This window comes from Cavia porcellus, unplaced genomic scaffold (assembly GCF_034190915.1).
Source record: "Cavia porcellus strain 051 isolate PalLab524CR breed Dunkin Hartley unplaced genomic scaffold, mCavPor4.1 scaffold_8, whole genome shotgun sequence".
Classification (NCBI taxonomy): domain Eukaryota; kingdom Metazoa; phylum Chordata; class Mammalia; order Rodentia; family Caviidae; genus Cavia; species Cavia porcellus.
In genome coordinates this window covers 32,159,490-32,175,533 of record NW_026947491.1, presented here as the reverse complement: position 1 = coordinate 32,175,533, position 16,044 = coordinate 32,159,490, and the positions used below count along the sequence as shown (strand labels likewise).

General features: G+C 36.4%; 1 protein-coding gene across 4 annotated transcripts in view; it reads right to left on the bottom strand.

Moving 5' to 3' along the window:
- The window catches only part of Cntn1 (contactin 1), a 373,034-nt gene extending 360,358 nt beyond the window's left edge, over positions 1 to 12,676 (bottom strand). For 3 of the 4 annotated variants that reach the window (XM_013159444.3, XM_063254558.1, XM_063254559.1), the window contains exon 1: positions 12,543 to 12,654. The gene's annotated coding sequence lies outside the window, so the exon portion shown is untranslated. Of the gene's footprint in view, positions 1 to 12,542 lie in introns of all 4 variants that reach the window. The other variant, XM_063254557.1, reaches the window with a different exon arrangement.
- Between the last annotated feature and the right edge of the window lie 3,368 nt (positions 12,677 to 16,044).

Below are 16,044 nucleotides of genomic sequence, written 5' to 3'. Positions count from 1 at the left end.
TCTGATTAAATCACTGCCTTACGCTGAATCATTGCTTGAAGGGTAAGAGGCACAATCTAACACTTTCAAGGAATTTGGGGGGCTGTCATTTTGTCTTCCTCAGCCACATGTCTTGCTACTGTTTAACTTAAACTCTGGCATACATTAGGTTTCTTTCTGTTACTTGAGCCAGTCATAACTGTTGTTTCCATGCCTTGTTTGCCCCTGGAATAAAACATTTCTCTGATACCATCACTCATCACTCTCCTTACATCAAAGCTCTCATTCAATTTTAGGTTATCCTTAGTGCTACATTCCACACTTAAGGCAGCCTGAAGGCAGGGAACCTTTGACTTATTCCTTACTATATTTCCATATTTAAAACACCTGCCACTTAGTAGGCACCTCTCTGCATGTCTGTCTCTGTCTCTGTCTCCCTCTGTCCCACCCTCCCCCTCCACTCTCTATTTATCTTTCCCCCATTACTCCTTCCTTCTTCCCTCATCCCTCCTCTCCTCTCTATTTCGTGTAGTCCTATTCTCTGGCTCTCATTTTTGCATCCACTTAGAAAATAAATTAAAGAGGTATCATTCGTGTTATCTCTTTCCCTTTCTAGCTAACAGAAAGGACTACCTTGTATTACGTGTGAGAGACAGCTCCCTTCTCACGTCTGTATACTGAAAGAATGATTTGGAGACGATGTTAAGCAGGAAGTCAAGAAAAAGGCACTTGTCTAAGGGAGTACGTCCCAATAATCAAACCTAAATAATCAGTTCAGCAAACCAAACTATCTATTTTCCCAACATTAGAAAATTAAGCCACTCAGAGGAAGAGAAATTAAGTAACTGTTCCAAGATCTGTGACAGCCAGAATATAGAATTAAAGCTCTGTGGTGAAAGAAGGACGACCATACAAATAACAAAGCAGGGAGATTTGTCATTTGATTTTATAAGAACAATATAGGGTCCTTTAATGGAAACATTTTACCGTCTCTATAACAACTAAAATATTTTTATATATGAAAATAACAAAATGATCCACATGGAAACAGCAAATTTTGTGTTTTATGATGACACCAACACATAATTATGTTTCAGTTGTGTTATTCATTCAGTATTAGTTTGACATGAACATTAAAATCTTTTAAATATATTTCAAGGATCAATACTATCACTAGAGATGACTTGCAAATGTAAATACTCATTCTTGTTGCTAAGATATAAATTACTAGAGAATATTTGCTCATTTTAAGAATAACTTGGAAATATCAATAATCTACAAAAGATGTTTCTTTTGCTAACAATTTCACTCCAGAGATGTGTTCTAGAGAAATATTCCCAGAAATGTACAGAAATTACATGTAGAATTATGCTCTGTAACACTCTTTTTTAGAAAACTAGAAACAAGGATTCAACAATGTGTTGAGTAAATTATATTTCACCTTAGAGATATCTAAGTGCTGAAAACAGTACATTAGCACTAAAACATAAAGAAATACAGCTCATGATTTTCAAAAGATGATAGAAGACTACAGATAGCATGATACGACTTTCAATTTGTATATTAATAATATTAATAATAATGTATTTCAAACTATATTTATGCATAAGATTATTTTTAAAATATACACAGAATGTCACAAATAGCTTTTGGGTGAATTTAAATGAGTGGAAAGACATCACCATTAAAAATCTTATGTATAAAAAAAGTAATAAGATCTAAGGGAGCAAAAAACTCAAAATGTGTAAATTTTATTGTAATAAAGAGAGGGGGGAAAAGTGCCCTAAAGGATACAACAACAAGGGTGTTTAGGTGTATTAAATAGAAGACCATATTAATATTTTTGATTGGATTACTGAACACAACTGTTTGCAGTCTCACTGTTTGAATGTTCACTTTGTATGCTTTGATCCTGTGACCTGAAACACCATTTCTAAGATGATAGCATGTAATCTATTAACTGGTGATAGCTTACTGTTTTTTTGTTTGTTTGTTTTGTAGTTCTGAATTACTTGTACCCTTACACTGTTTTGTTTTGTTCTGCTTTTCTTCTCTTTTTCCTTTTAAATAAAAAAAAATCTTATGTATATTAGAAAGAGTGTGAAATTATTTTAAAAAGACAAAAAGGCAGTTGTGGTGGCTCATGCCTGTAATCCCAGCTCTCAGGACGCTGGGGCAGGTGGATTGCTATGAGTTCAAGGTTAGCCTGGGCTACCAAGTGAGTCCAAGGCCAGCCTGAACTGCATAGTGAAACCCTATCTCAAAAGACAATGCTCAATAAACTTGAAGATTCATGTGGACAAATTCCAGGAAAAATACAACTTACCAAAAAGAGATAAAGTGACTATAAAATATGAATAGAATTTGAATTTTTTAACTTCAGATTTTATTACACAGAAAATAAGAGGCCAATAATAGTGCTGAGATTACAGGCATGCATCACCACATCTGGCTTCAATTTTAAAAATCTTAAACAGAAATAAATGGCAACTATCTCACAAGCTATTTATGAAAGCTCTAATACTTAAGGATAAAATGTTGAAAATTTTTCTTCAGAAACCATGAATAAAATAAGGATATCAGATTATCACCAGTGCTACTTAGCATTACATTAAAGATGCTACCTAGTACAATAAAGTCCATTATTTTTTAAAAGTTATAAACAACATAAAAGAATAAACTTGTTATTTTCAAGAACTGTAACAATATTAAGTACCTAAAAACTGAATAAAAAAATCATTACTATTGAATGAGTTCGCCAGTGTATATATAAATCCAACAAATAACAAATACATTTTGGGCTAGGGGATTTAGTTTAGCAGTATAAGTGTTTGTTTGGAAAGCATTAGGTCATGAATTCAATCCCCAGTACCAAAACCAAAAAAAAGTCAATTATACTTCTATTAATGACAGATAGAAGTCGAAATTTAAAAATTATATCAGTTAAAATGATATAAAAATACTAAATGACGAACAAGACATTTATTGTACTTTTACAATAAAAACTTTAAATATCAATTAGAGAAACTTTTCAAGATCAAATGAAATTGCATAGAGGCCATGATCATAAATTAAAGATGTCACTGTTTTTAAATGTTAGTCATCCTAAAATTAACATAGCTTCAAAGCCAACCTAATCAGAATTCTTATGAATATTTTGTAGAAATTATTTGACCATGGTAATTATATAGGAAGGCGAAGATCCAATAATAGTTGAGACAAACAAAAATAATGAAGCTGAAGATCTTATTCTAGTAATTATCAAGCCTTCTTTAAGTATGTTGTAATTAAGAATATGTTAATTATTTCAAAGACAGATAAATAAGCCAGGAGACAAAATAGAATGTCCAAAAACAATATGCCTATGCATGAAACTTGAAGTATGACACAGGTAGTACTCTTAAATATGTGGAAAAGCAATCTTTTCAATAATTGCTTCAGGATCAATTTTATCTTCATTTAAATTTTTAAAACTCAAGTCATAAACAAACAAGAAAAAAAAACAATTCCAGATGAAATGGAAAATAATGTCATGTCTAGAAGACAATACAGAAAATTATTTCATGACTTAGTAATTAGGATTTATTAAGTAAGACACTAATTGTGGACTGCACTAAAATTGAGAACATCTGCTGATAAAATATAATGTTAAGAGAATGTTGAGGAAAATCATAGACATGATATTTGCAAATAGTCTCAAAGGGCTCAAAGTCAGAGTATACAAGGAATCTTCTATATGCTACTAGTAAGAGAAAACTAATTCAATAATATAATAGGCAAAACTACTAGATAGGAACTTTGAAACAATAGCTCCAAATGGGTGAAACACATAGGAAAAAGTGTGCAACTTCTTATTAATGAAGAAAATGCAAATTTAAACTATTTACTATCTACCTACACACGTTCTTACCATACAGAATGGTTTAAGTGAAAAACAGTTAGTACCTAGTGTTAGCACAGCTATAGAGTAACTGAAAATCTCATACAACACAAGTGGGATAGAAAAATTAGTGTATCCCTTTGAAAAAATTAACAATCTACTAAAATTTTAAGTAGCTGTACCCTATGACTTTTAACCCTTGGGTACATCTCACCAAAAATGCATATGCACTACATGATTTTTCATAGGAGATCTGTTAGTAATAGCACAAAACTGGAAACAAACCAGATGTTCAATAATAGAATAAAGATGTACATTTTGGAATACTTATATGATGCAGTTCCACAGAGCAATAAAAGTGAACTATTGCTATGTGCAAGAAAATGGATACTTCTCCCAAGAACAATGTTGAACCAAAGAGATCTGATGCAAAAAAGTACATGCTTCATGAGTGTTCTGACAAATGCCAACAATAGTTAAAACACCTGGATATTACGGAATATATCTGTGATCCCAGAACTTGGGAGCCTGAGGCAGGAGGATCACAAGTTTGAACCCAGCCTGGGTACTTTAGAAAGATCTTGTCTCAAAATAAAATACGTAAAAAAGGATCAGGAGATTAACTCAGTCTAAAGCCTTGGGTTCAATCTTCAGTATGTCAAAAAATAGATAAAAGTGAAAAAAAAAAAAAAGAGAGAGAGAGTAAGTAAAACTGTTCCACTGTCTTAGAAGTCAAAAAACTGATACCTTTGGGGAACTGCAAGAGGGCAGTGACTGGCAAAGACTGGGTTCTTGGGAATAGGAGAAAGGTTTTTTTTGTTTATGTTTTTTTGTTTTTTTTTTTTTTAATCATGAACTGTGCTGATTTGTAGGTAATGACTATGTTGTTACAACTGAACATTTTTCACTGTGCCTTTCTATATCTTTGTTATTTTTTCCTTTTGAAAGATTTTTAAAGGAATACAATAATGTAGTACTTTATAGAAATTAGATGAATCGCTTTTATTGCCATTATACTCACAAAAAAAAACAAAATTTAAAAACATGTTAATGTTTTAGTAGCAGGAGTTGTGATGATCTCCAAAACAATGTATATATAGACCAAGTAAAGCAATCCATTAGTCATTTTAAAAGATTTCCAATCAAAATGGATTGCATTAATTTATAAAAATTATATACTGTTATAGTTGATACCTTGTGTCAATCTGAGAAGTAAAGAAGTTTAACTCAGCAACTCAGCAGGGAGTCAAGGTCCTCACTTAGTAAACATCCTCAGCCTGTGCAAGAGGAAAGCAGGCAGATGGTGTTAGTGTAATACCTACTCTAGGGAATGGTAGCCTGCTTACAATACAAGGCAGAAAAAGAGGTTTTCTCTCCCCACTTTTTATTCTTCTTGCTTTTGCTATCTTCTGCAGTCTTGAAATGTTGCCCTTGTGCCATACCACCTTGCTTTGGAGCCAGCTGATGATGGACTGAAACTTCCACAAACTGTGAGCTAAATAAACCTTTTCTTCCATAATTTTGGGTGTCAGGTATTTTGTCCCAGCATTGAAAGAAAAGTAAGCAAGACATATACAAGAAAAACTTTTATCTGGTATAAAATTTTCTTGGATTATACAAGTTGTATCTTCAGTTAAAATATTAAAAATATAGCTTGTAATATCTTAGAAGGCATCTTGCCAGTTATGGCTAACACATCTGTGTTTTCATTAACCATTACAATTAAATACATCAAATTAAAAACCTTAAGATAGTTTTACTGCTCATGCTTTATGACATTAGAAAGTAAATGTAGAGCAGAAAAACAAAAACTTATTATACATCAGTCAAAATTCTAATAATAAATATTTAAATTGTACATTGCAACGTTTGAGAAACTTCATGTAAATCACGATAGTGAAAGACCTTTTTATGATCTACAAACAAAACAATTAAAATTTAGAACAGTTCAGTCCTTATGCTAACATTAAGTAGATTTGAAAGTATAGCAATAAATTCTATCCTCACAGAAAAATTTTAAACATGACTCACAAGTACTAAAACCAGGTATCTTCGGGGCTATGAATTGGGCACAAACAGCACAATGATTAAAAACTTGGGTTTTAGAGTCAGACAACATGGTTGTACAGTCTAACTTCTCTAAGTATTTACTTTTTAATAAATCTCTAATTTTCCTGATCTGAAACTGGGAATAACAAATTTTAAAATCCTACTTCACTGGTTTTGTAGTTTTGAGAAACTATGTATAAAGCATCTAAAATAATACCTTCTGGTAAATGTTCAGTACATGGTGGTTAATTGAAGCAATATAGGGAAGACATTGCCTAAACTTCTGATTTATTTATTTTTCTACTGGAAAATGAAATATATTTATTTAAATATATTTTAATATCTTACATTTACTTAATTGTTTGATCATTTCAACTGACACACACAGAATATTAGTTATGTTTTGCTCCCAAGTGTATTTCTTTTTAGTTTTCATGGCAAATGTTCTTGCCTGTATATTTTACTTGAATTATTAAAATAATTTTTGCATAATCTTACTGTTCAACTTTCTCTTCATTTTGACTTATCATATAATGCCATATAGTTTTGGAGAACCAGAGACAGCAAATACAAGTTTTTAGAAATAGAACATAGGCCTTTGAGCTACATCCCAGGGATATTCACAGGTTTTTTGGAAGCACTGAGTCAGGACTCTAAACTCAAGACTAAAAATCCAGGAAAGTAGCACCTTACTAGAGGCATGAATAGGCCAGACATGTCAGTTACATGACAGACTAGGAGCCAAGTTATTCATGGTAGAGAATAAAATGTGTTGTGGGGAGGAGATCAGAGAAGAAAAAATATCCATTATGAAAAATGCAAGCAATTTAGTGTGATCAGCATTGTGAACAAATGGAGATGGAAGTCACTTGAATGATAAAAGAATGCATTTAGAAAAGTTACCAGGCACCATTCAATAAAGGGCTTTTATAATTAAAAGGTCTTTGGACATCTTATTGCAGAAGACAGAAAAGATTTGAGCCAAAGAGGCAAAGATTGGTTTTATAAAGTCACCTGTGCTTATGTTATGGCAAGAGCTTCAAGGGAAGGATACTACAAGAGAGAGTAACTCAAAAGAGGACTCTGAATTCTGAATATATCTATTACCAAGGAAAAAAAGTCTTTAAAAAATTAAGTAACCAATTCCCAGTCCGCATACCTATTAATTAGATGAGCAGAAAAGCTCTATGGAACTCTTAAAACTTATGCACTTAAGGATCAGGAAGCTTATCTCTCATAAAAGTAGTGTAACCAATCCTAAACATTTTGAGAGTACACAGTAACAAAGCAGCACAGGAAAAGCAATGATTGTCTCAGGTTTATATCATGAAAATCAAGCATGGGGTGAGCAATTATCTAGTGAATTAAAAACCATCTGGATAATCCTGGCAGAAGCAGATTTAGTGCCTGAGTCATTCAGATAATTGTGCAAATAATGTGCCCCGCTCTGGCTGAGTAACCTGGTCATTAATATCTTCTATAGTACATTTTGCCCTCTGGTACTTTTAAAATGGACAATAGTAGCTCAGGAAGAATTAAGGTACTATTCCCTCCATTGACAAGCCATATAAAGAATAATGAGATCCTAATAGTGTGAGAGTGTATTTTCTGTGTCCCCTGGAGACATTTCACACTGTGATATACACATGATACATATAAGCCAAATATTCTCCAGAGGGACAAGGTCCAGCAATAGCCCCCTCATAATGTTTTATATTCAATTCTTTGTTTGGAAGTAGAAAGTTTTAGAGCCATGAGGATACAATAGACTGTATTGTAAGTAAATTTATAAACTATAGTAAAGTTATAAAATTCTATATGACTGAAAATATTTTCAAAAAGGCAGAAAATAAAATGAGAAAAATGTTTGTCACAGATAACAACTATGGTTATGATGCAGAGATTTCCGATTGTACGGAGAAAACATGAAGACTCAAATAGTCAAATATAATCCACAGATTAAGAAATAAAGAAAAAGCAATAAAAGCACTTATTGAACTCATCTAAAACTATAGATTCACAACTATAGACTCAAAAAACTATACACTCAAAAAAAAACTAGATACACAGTTTCTACTATTAAAATGGTTAGTTTTTTTTTTTTTTTAAAGTATAATACCAAGCCTTAATGGGAATAGCACAGGTTTGTCAAATTCATGTACCTCACCTTGTAGCATATATATGTGTGTATGTTTTGGGGGAAGCAATTTGTTAGTACTAGGTGGCTACAATATTTGTATCTTTCCCCTAGTAACCATGAAGATATTCATAAGGAAATTATCAGAAATGAAAAAAAATCTAACATATGTACATATTTAATTTTTTTACTGTGTAAAACTGGAAATCCTCTAAAAGCCCTATCTATATAACAGAAAATTTGAAACCCACAAAAATGTCTAAGAATATTTAATGAAATAAGTATCTGGAGTATGATAATGTTTTTTAAAAGCTAAACTAAAAAGAATGTTCACTATAAACTCAAATCTGCATACTGACAACGTCTAAGTATATTAATAAGCATGAGAATGGAAGAATTAAAGTGTATCTCTCTACATGGAGATTTATTTCCATCTTAAAAGTGATTCTGAATTTTCTTATAATCATAAAATGTAATTTTTGTCTATTATTATTTTAATAAGTATATAGTTATACATTTTTAAATGCAATTGCACACAATAAATCATTCATACAGCCAAGTGAAATAAATATGCTACCCTCTATTCTTACAAGTTGAACCCAAGTGTCTCTTGCTACAAAATCAGAGCTCCTTATGATGTGAATTAAAGTACAGAGAAAGTCTCGATGTAACCTAGAACTAACAATGAAAATTTGAAGTATATCATATCCATAATAACAAGTGACTTCTTAGATTAAAGCAGAGAGACTGATACATTGCCTACTGCACTAATCCAAGCACTAATCCAATAACAGATGAAACTGGCACTAGAGAAAACACAGAAGGATACAAATTAGAGTTAAGATAAAAAAGAATGTTAATTACTGAATAGATGCTGAACACCTCAAGGTAGAAGAAAGAAAGTCAAAAAAACTAAGCCCAAGCCAAAAAGCCTGATAGATGTGGCATCCATTGGTAAAAGCCTGTTTAGGGGTGATACCTAGTGGTGAGGTGAAAAACAGAGAACATTTTCCACTGGGTATATTGTCTTCATCATAACAATAGTTATTACTTACAAATAATTACTATAGACCAATCCCTATTTTCAATATCCTAAATGCATTATCTAACTTGTGATTCCCCTACTTGTGAATGTAGCTAGGTATTAGAATGCTTGGCAGACTTTCATGAGGCCCTGGGTTCAATCAACATTACCATAAAAAACAAAACCCCATAAAACAATAACCCCCAAGGAATTTGTTGACATTCATCTATTTGCACAATAGTACTTAAATACTAGCATACATAGGTCTCTGGGATAGTATTTTGGAATGGCTAGTGAGGGGGATTTTAGGAAGAGAAATGGGAAGAAAATTTTATTTCCAATAAAATAAATTATCATCCATGTGAGGGAAGAGGAAATGGGAGGGAGATAAAGAAGAGACGGTTAGAAAAGAGAAAAATTGACTTCAGAGCACTGAAATGTTGAGAAGTGAAATTTCAAGGAAGAAAAAGATCTTAAGGAAAATGACAGGTAAAATACACTATTTTAAAAAATTAAACATTGGATTTGAAGAGGAGGAGCATACTAGTGACTTAGGATACCTTTAGTGACATGAGGTAGATCACAGCCAATTTACATGGAGAAATGATTGGCGATGGAGACATTTGTTAATTTATTTCATAATAAGGTAATTATAGTAAATGAAATTTATTATATACAGAAATACGATAGGTGACTTTGGTTGCAATGGGTGCAAGATAAGAGAAAATGTGTGGAAGAACCAGTAGAATCATCACCCCATTAGAAAATCGAATCACTCTGTGGAAGAGTGTAGAAACACCTCACATTATCCTTCACTTACCATGAAGAGGATAACTGAGGCTCAAGTTTCCATAATTTCTAATGGCACACTTCCCTAAATAAACAAACGATCCCCAAATTATTGCAGCGCTCATCCATATAATGCCTTACAATGATGTTTTTTCAGCAACACCTTTTGGGTTCTCAGCATTGTGTTCAATGCAAATGAATACAAAGAATACAATAGGAATCAATGCAATGGAGTACAGGTTACAATATTCTGCAAAATACTTGTGTCTAGTTGAAAACAACAGATATGCAAACAAGGTTAAGCAAAAAAAATATGACTGACCATGATAGGATTTCCAAATAAGTTTTCTAATAGAGAAAAGTCACTCTGCATTAGAACCATAAATGTTAAAAATGCATATAAGTGACACAGACCAAAGTATTATAATAAATAGTAGCTCCATTAGAAGCTACTATACATGGAAACATACATACATTTTGTAGAATCTTCACAGCAACAGAAAAACTCAATGCTACTACCCTCCTTTTAAAGACATGGGAACTGAACCCTAAAAGAATAACCACTTTATCCCAGATCAGATTATCAGGCAATTAGCAAAAATTAAAAGCCAGCTCCCTCTGCCTGTGATGGTTAACTTCATAGACTAAGTCACACATCTAAGAAATAATATGGCACTTTATACTTATATTCTGGAAATCAGAATTGAATTTTCTAGGGATATATGTAAGATCAGAACTGAATAAACAGTGTATATTGTTACTGGTACCAACATTGACCAAAAATTGTGGTAAGCTGAAAGGTATTCTATTTGAAGGAAAACTGCTATGCAGTATTACACAGAGAGTTACTGCAATACTGTTTGAAGATTTTAAACATATCACATGTATCCTTGAAGATTTTTCTTATCTGCAACAATAAAAAGAAATTCATCAGGAATAAATAATTACAAGCAGTAAGAAAAATGCAGATACATGTATAAAATAAAAGTCAAAGTAATAAGATATTGAAATAAGTATGATATGAAACTGCAGCACAAATTTAAATAAGTCCACAAGAAAATTTTGTACAAATAGATACACTATCCAAGTGATAGGATCCCCGAAAATTCTAATAGTTACATAATTAGGCATTCTGGAAAGTGGGTGGGTCCTTTTCTAGACCTCCAAGGGTTGGTAGCCCTAGGTTACCACCCAGCTACATTTCCTTCCAAATAACCAAGACAGGGGCATAAGCACACCATTACGCTCTGACGAGTTTAATAAAATATCCCAGACAGAATACACATTTATCTGATGCTGTGTTATCCTTCACGGTGGTAAGGTCCGTATGCACTCTATGAAGCTGAAAAACGGAAGGAAATGGATGACGATAAGATAGCATCCTAAGAATGTATTCAAAATAATGTTCAAAATATTGATCTTTATGTGGATTGCAGAAATTATTTCATGCAGGGTTTCGTCAGTGTGAGTGCCTTTTCTCTGGCTTTTCCCCCAATGGAGAATTTGATTCTCTTTCGTCCCTCCCACTCAGTGCTTGCAGATTGCTTTAGAAGGCCAAGGCAGCCTGCTCAGCAGCAGGGAAGCCAGGCTGGGTGTTCAGGAGCTATATATAGCTCCACCTTGGAGACATGCAAGCACTAGCACACATATAAATGCCCATGCTGGATTTGGCATGGAAAAAACAAAAACTATATATATATATATATATATATATATATATATATATATATATATATATAAAGTAAGATTGCAGCTCTTGCATCTTTTCCGCTTCCTATCAACCCAGTTTTTCAGGAATTTTTCAAAGCAAGGAGTCTGCAGTCTCTGAGCAAGGGGATGCAGGTCTGGTTTCTCTGCAATTCTTCCCACTGCTCTCAACAATCTGATCCCAGGAGGAAGCGGCACTGGGCCAACACCTACGACCCAGATGCGGTCACCCCGGGAGGCTGCCTTGCAGCATTCTGGAGCCCGTTCGGGCACAGCCACTGGACTCTGGGAATACCTTTCAGAAACTAGGTGAAGCGGTAATTCCCAACAGAAAACACCCGGGTAGAAGAGGCAACGCCTACTCTGTCACTACCCGCTCGTCTGCAGCAGGCTCTGGAGAAGGGCCCGTGCCCTCCCAATAGAGATGTAATTAATCGGAAAATGCCTTCGAGTTGCAGGAATTTTTCCCCAACCCCCATTCCTGAAGGGAGCTAGTTCTCAACAGAGCCAGGATCCAGCACATCCTCCTCCTAGCTCGCGGCAGTCACCCACGGCTGGCGTAGGGATGCGCGAGTCTAGCCCTCAGGTGTAGCACAGGGAAGAAGAGGTGTAGACAGACGTGGGGAGGACAAGAGCCCTTGCGATCTGAGACCCCTGGTTTCGACCCCCGCCGGATCCACACGGGGGCAGCCGGCGGGAGCAACCTCAGTCACAGAGGAAAGTTGAGGAGCTTGGAGCCCAGGCTGGGTCCCCTCTCCTGGAGCATTGCCGTCCTTCGCTGCCCGTAACCCCAGGCTCCAGCATCCTGCATCCTTCCTTCCTGCACACCGAAACCTCTACCCCAATCCTCCCTTCCGTACTTCGTGACCAAAGCTGGTTTGGGGTAACAAGGGCGGGGCAAGGGGGACTGGTAAGGAGGCGACCGCATGGAGACACGCGTTCTTCGTTTGCAAAGAAGGAAAAGTCCTGCCTCCTACCTGTTCCCAGCTCCTGCTCGCCTCGGCGCGGCACAGCTGGACTATAGCCTACAGGTTTCCCACTTCCGCGGCAGACTCCTGGGAGCACATCTCGCACCAGCGCCCCTCCTCGCCTCGGCGGAGCCCACCGGGCTGCTTGACAGCAGACACCCGGCCTCGGAGAGCGACGATTGGGCGTGAGGGTAGAATGGGGCGGGAGCCTGGGAAAAACCCGGCTCTCTGATTGGGCAGGAAAGATATCGCTCTCGCTTCCAGGACCAGAGCTTGTTGCGGACTCCGGTGGCTGATGAACCCAACCGCAAAGGGTCTCTGCAGCCTCTGGTACTAAAACCGCAGCCGCCGTGTCAAGGACCCCAAAAAGGGCAGAAATCGGCTTGAGGACTTGTCACTTGAGGCCCCAGGAGGGAGGGTGAGGCCTATCATAACCAGACACCCAGCAGTTTCCCCAGCTTTCCTGAGGAGACCATCTGCTCAGAGATTTGACAGGCGAAAATATCAGATCCAGAGCTTCCAGAAAGAGGCATGAACTTCGGCTAAGAAATAGGAAAACAAAATACTTATGTAAAAAAACAACTTACTTTTTTTGTAATGTAGGAATTTTGTTTCAAGATTTTTTTCTTAACCATAACATGGCAGTTTTTCTTACAGCAGAAAGGATGACCTGCAGAAACCCCCCAGGATATCCCCAGATAGCAAAAGTGCTTCAAGTAGACAAATGCTGCACAGTAACCTCTCAAGAAACAGTAAAGGAAATAAATTAAGAGATGGGCAGCTCACTTGGTAGCTAAAAATCTTAATATAATCTCCCCCGACTATTAATTTTCTACTGATGATAGTTCATCATCTCTTTTTTGCTTGTACTCAAACCCTGAGAGAATGTGGAAGGCACCAGAACCTAGGTGACTTGGAGCCTCCCTTCTAGTGAAGGTGGATAGTTCATCTCCACTAGGTATCCAGGGAGAATCTGAAAACTGTGGGAGTCATTGGGCCACAGTGAGTTCCAGCCCACCCTTCTCTAAGGTGTAAGCAGAAGAGAAGGCAGAGTATCAAAGAAAAATAAAACAGGGTACCACAGGAATTAAAACAAGAATAATAAATAAATCTATGCTGTGTATCTTCATCCATTCTTATTCATTCATTCCTTTAGCAGATATTATTGTAAATACAGTGGTGAATGAGAGAAAATTTGTCATGGAAGTCATCCTTCATTCTTGGCATGCAATGTTACTTTGTTTCCAGATCTTGTGTGTGTTTATACATGTGTGCATATGGACACACATGCTCTTACTTTTAACTGAGAAGTAATATTAATATTATTTCTATCTGGAACAGAGTCCTCATGTATTTTAAAATAAAGACTATTTCCAGGTTATTATTACTTCAGAAACAAAAACTTGTACATCTGCATTCGCTGTGGAGAATTTTACATTTTCCAGATCACTTCAGACAGAATCCCACTCCACATTCTGAAGTAAGTGGGAGACTCATTACTAACTCATCAGCTGTAAAACCCAATGATATGTATATAAAAATTTGTTTACAGGACACAACCTACATCAATAATATATCCTTGTTGAATATGTGGTTTATAAAAGTGAAATTTTAAAGGATCTCAGAAATCAGTAAGTTCGCCCAGTTACTCTGTAAAGGGAATCAAACGTAATTTGCTCAAAGTCATGCAACTACATCTAATATCCAGATGTTAAGACCACCCGCCATTACTTTCTCAACCACACAGACAGTAACTTTTTTGGTATCTCTTCCAGCAGATTACTTGTTTTTCTTCCCCGAGCCATCTTTCAGGACTGATTCAGCTAGTGCCTCCATAATCCAGCATCTGTGAAATACAGAAATGTCACCTTAACTAGAAATTAGGAAAACCACAATCATTAGCTGTTATGGCTTATTTAGACATCCTCACAAAGCATTATAGTCATAGGTGAGGCTTTTTCAGAGGTGGCTGAACATTGAGTGTGTCATGCTGGGACGGATTCATGCTGCAATGATAGGAATAAGGGTGCTAACATTAAGTGTGTGAGTGGTACCCACCCTAAGGACGGGAAGACTGGATAAAATATAAAGGACAAAAAGTGACTTGTTACTTGCTGTGGACTGCTTTGCTTCTTTCCACCATGAACTACACCTCTGTGATACCCCTGAACCATGCCACACTGCCTTGGAGCCAGGAAACTATGAACTGAAACCTCTGCAAACCATAAGCCAAATAAACCTTTCCTTCTTTAACTTTGGGAATCTCATTTATGAGACAAAGTAACTAAGATAGAAGCTAAAAGTGAGGTCTGCTTCGTGAGTCAGCTCAACGTACCTGGGACTAGTGCCGAGCTCTTATAGAAGACTGATGGGAAATAAGTGGCACTGACTTTCTTTCTTGTGAAGAATGGAATCATATAAACATGAATCTGGAGTCCCCTACTCTGGAAACCTAGTATAGTGTGCGTCCACAAATTTTCAAAACAAAGCGGGGGGGGGGCAATTTTTGCCTTGTTCCCTGCATGGCTCTGACTCCCTAATCACTTGCAGAGTTCCAGAGTATAATTTATTTGGCATCACATTGCTGAACTTCTCTTGGCCCTGTTACTGAATTCTCCTGTCCTACCCTCCTTCCACCCTGCATTGGCTCTCATTCTTCAAACATTTCAATTTCCTCCAACCACTGATTAAATCTCAGTGAGAGGAGAGGAAACTACAGCAACAGTATAGCTTTCCCCAGCATGCGTTCCCCTGCTTTCTCTCCGCTCCACCCACCATTTCCTCACTTTCAATTTTCCCAGGAGAACATCTCCTAACATAGCCTGATGTGACAGAAAAGGGGGAGAGAAACAAAAGGGTTTTTTTCCTTTTCCCAATCAAAATTTCAAGCTGCACTTGACACAGCAGAACTGCAAATGAGGCTCTGCCTGTTGGTCTGAAGATTCATGCTGAACTCTGCCTGCAGCGCCTCAAAGATCACATCAGTCCACTGACCTAGCTTTTACAGAGCCAATGGAGAATGCAGGCAAAGGGATGCCAGCGCAGCATGGAGTACACATAAAGGCACACAGGTGCACACACACACACACACACACACACGCACACACACACACGCATGCACGCACGCACGTGCCACCCATACTATGTGGAGAGGAAATGAAACTGGGAAACTAGTTAAGTACTGGAAATATACAGCAGCATCTTAGTTAATAGCAAGACCCACTGTGATTTTCTGGGGATTAAGAGTAAGACTAGAATTCCTTTTGTTTTGGTGGTGACTACTGTGTACCAAAAGGGTAGACTTATAGAAAAAGCCACATGCTGACATAGCCAAGTCATTTTTACACATATTCTATTGTTTTACAATGGAGTTTACTGGTTTTTTTTAATACTGCCCCAAAGGTGTGATAGGACTCAATGTGTAACGTAACAAAAGGGCATGTTAATGGAGGAGATGTCCCCAAATTCTTTCAACGCCTAGATGTCATGATGAGGGACCTATGCTCAATTC